Genomic DNA, 3,668 nt, shown 5'->3' with positions numbered 1-3,668 from the left:
GTAGGTGATTCAAAGAGTGAGGGATGATTCAAATGTATTTAGAATCCTTATTTCAAAGAAAGTAGGGGATTTAAAGAGCATGTGATGATTCAAATGGGTTTAAAAGCCTTATTGCAAAGAGAGCAGGTGATTTATAGAACGAGTGATGATTAAAATGGTTTTAGAATCCTTATTTCAAAGAAAGTAGGTGATTTAAAGAGCGAGTGATGATTCAAATGGGTTTAGAATCCTCATTTCAAAGAAAGTAGGTGATTTAAAGAGCGAGCGATGGTTTAAATGGGTGTAAAATCCTTATTTTAAAGAAGCTAGGTGAGATTGATGGTTTAGAAAGCAAGCGATGATTCAAATGGGGTTTAGAATCCTTATTTCCAAGAAAGTAAGTGATTTAAAGGGCGAGTGGTGATTCAAATGGGTTTAAAATTCCCATTTTATAGAAAATAGGCGATGGAAAGAGGGAATGATGATTCTAATGAGGTTAGAATCCTCATTTTAAAGAAAGAGATTATTTAAAGAGCGACTGATGATTCAAATGGGTTTAGAATCCTCATTTTAAAGAAAGCAGGTGATTTAGATAGCGAGTAATGATTCAAATAGGGTTAGAATCCTCATTTTAAAGAAAGCATATGGTTTAAAGAGCGAGTGATGATTAACAATAGGTTTAGAATCCTTATTTTAAAGAAAAAAGGTGAGTGATGGTTTAGAAAGTGAGTGATGATTCAAATGGGTTTGAAGTCCTTATTTTAAAGAAAGTAGATGATTTAAAGAGCGAGTGATGATTCAACTTGGGTTAGAATCATTTAGAAGAAAGTAGATGATTTAAAGAGCGAGTGATGATTCAACTTGGGTTAGAATCATTTAGAAGAAAGTAGATGATTTAAAGAGCGAGTGATGATTCAACTGGGGTTAGAATCCTTATTTTAAAGTAGGTGATTTAAAGAGTGAGTGATTCCAAAGACTCAGAAACTTTTTATGAAAGCGAGTAGAGATTAGATAGGTTTGGAATTAATTTTTTAAGGGAGTCAGCCATAATTTAAAGGCCAAGTGATGATTTAAATGGATATTCTATTTATGAAAGGTAATTAATCAGATAAGATTAGATTCGTATTATGAAAGTGAATAATTAAAGTGATAATTTTTCTCTTGAAAGCGAGCGATAATTCACGTCGGTCTAGATTACTAGAATGCTAGAAAGTGATGAATTAACAAGAACAAAGTTAACTTTTTTTTTATTATAAGAAAGCGATGATTTAACAAGTCTGTTCTTTTCCTTCCAAAAAAGTGCGCCATGATTTAAATTAGTTTTTCATCAGAAGAAAGCAATAATTTAAACAAGCTTTGAAAAACTGAGACCGGACTTTTTTTTTTTTTAATGCAAATGATTTAAACCGTTCTGAAATGAAACCGAGAATGATTTTAAAGGAGTCAGGATCCTTTCTCTGAATTTTTGGCAGAGAGAAGATTCAGACATTTTGGGATTACTTTCAGACGGTGCTGAATTTGAGATATTATATCAACAGGTGATTGAATTCCATTTATGAGATGAGGTTTGATTCAATAATTCAGGCAACGTTTGAATTCCTTATATGATGGTGAGAATGTGAGTTTGGATTCTTAAAATATTTCATTCTATATAGAAATGCGGGAGAATAGTGGGTCAGGTTTAGATTCCTTAGTTGAAAGTGACTGATGATTCATTCAGGTTTGGATTCCTTAATTGATAGGGACTGATGATTCATTCATTTGATTCCTTAGTGGATATTGACTGATGATTCATTCATTGGATTCCTTAGTTGATAGTCACTGATGATTCATTCATTGGATTCCTTAGTTGATAGTCACTGATGTTTCATTCAGGTTTGGATTCCTTAGTTGATAGTGACTGATGATTTATTCATTGGATTCCTTAGTTGATAGTGTCTGATAATTCATTCATTGGATTCCTTAGTTGATAGTGACTGATAATTCTTTCAGGCTTGGATTCCTTAGTTGATCGTGACTGATGATTTATTCATTGGATTCCTTAGTTGATAGTGACTGATGATTCATTCATTGGATTCCTTAGTTGATAGTGACTGATGATTCATTCATTGGATTCCTTAGTTGATAGTCACTGATGATTCATTCATTGGATTCCTCAGTTGTCAGTGACTAATGATTCATTCATTGGATTCCTTAGATGATAGTGACTGATGAATCATTCGTTGGATTCCATAGTTGATAATGATTGATGATTCATTCATTGGATTCCTTAGTTGATAGTGACTGATGATTCATTCATTGGATTTCTTAGATGATAGTGACTGATGATTCAATCATTGGATTCCTTAGTTGATAGTGGCTGATGATTCATTCAGGTTTGGATTCTTTAAATGAAGGTGGTTGATGATTGAAACAAGTATGGGTTCCATTAACGATACTACTAGACGGGACTATGCGAATACTACTGAATTTTTCCTGAATGAAATCTGAAGTGTGAAGATGAGAAAGAGATTTTGTCATTTGGGATTGGAAAGCCTTTATATATAGATTAATTATACTTTGTATTTTATATATTTATATTATATATATGTATATATATTTATATATACATACATAGATATATATTTATGTACATATATGTTTATGTACACTTTGTCAAATATTATGCTAAACAAACAAGCTATAAATATTTTTAGATTATTCTTTGTTATAATTGGATAGTTATATAATTCAAAATGAGATTGTTTAACAGTTTCATAATAATATAAGTCACCCGAAACAATAAACATTTTTTTAATAATAAATATTTCATTGATATACTAATGATAAAATATATACATGCACATATATATACAGTACATACATACATATTTATATGTACAGTATATATGTACGTATATATACTGTATATATATACACTATACATATTTATATATATATATATATATATATATATATATATATATATATATATATATATATATATATATATATAAATCAATGAAAGCTGATCATTACACCGTGGATTTTGAACGTCAATTCATATCCATAGGTACCACAGAGTATGAAAATATACAATCTAGCTACATCCTGTGTGTGTGTACAATCCTCTGCACTGTCCCTCATAAATGAGATTATTGTCATAATACGATCATTGTTTTTTAGGGGGTCAATTAACCGAAGATGAGGTGCGTTCACACAATTCATTTCTTTGGTTATTTTCAAAATATTCTTTTTCAAATTAGAAAATCTCAGAGAAATAACTTTCTGGATTTTTTTTTTTTCATCTTAGTAAAAAGGTGTGATATCCTGAAATGCCTAAAATTTGTGCAAAGCGAAATTTTTATTGGCGAAATCTGACTTCATCGCAAAATAAATGCAAAGATCTGCCCCAAGATGCGTCTGCTTCTCGTGATGAATGCGTATCGTTTCAAAGATGGAAGGATAGGTTTAATATTCTATATATGTATATTTATATGTATTTTTTGTATAATACCGTTTTAAGGCGATACTACATTATTATCTTTTTTATATATTTTATATATTTACATTATTAAATGGATTTGATGAGATCTCTTCTGTACAAGTCTACTTTTTTTTAGCGGATGCTCGTTTCAAGGTGGGAAAAAGCTGTTATGGTGAATGTTCTTAACAAAAACTCATATGCATTTAGTGTAATTATATATAAT

Source organism: Palaemon carinicauda, chromosome 30 (genome assembly GCF_036898095.1).
Source record: "Palaemon carinicauda isolate YSFRI2023 chromosome 30, ASM3689809v2, whole genome shotgun sequence".
NCBI classification, from domain to species: domain Eukaryota; kingdom Metazoa; phylum Arthropoda; class Malacostraca; order Decapoda; family Palaemonidae; genus Palaemon; species Palaemon carinicauda.
The sequence above is the reverse complement of the archived record's forward strand: the minus strand, read 5'-3'. Positions refer to the sequence as shown.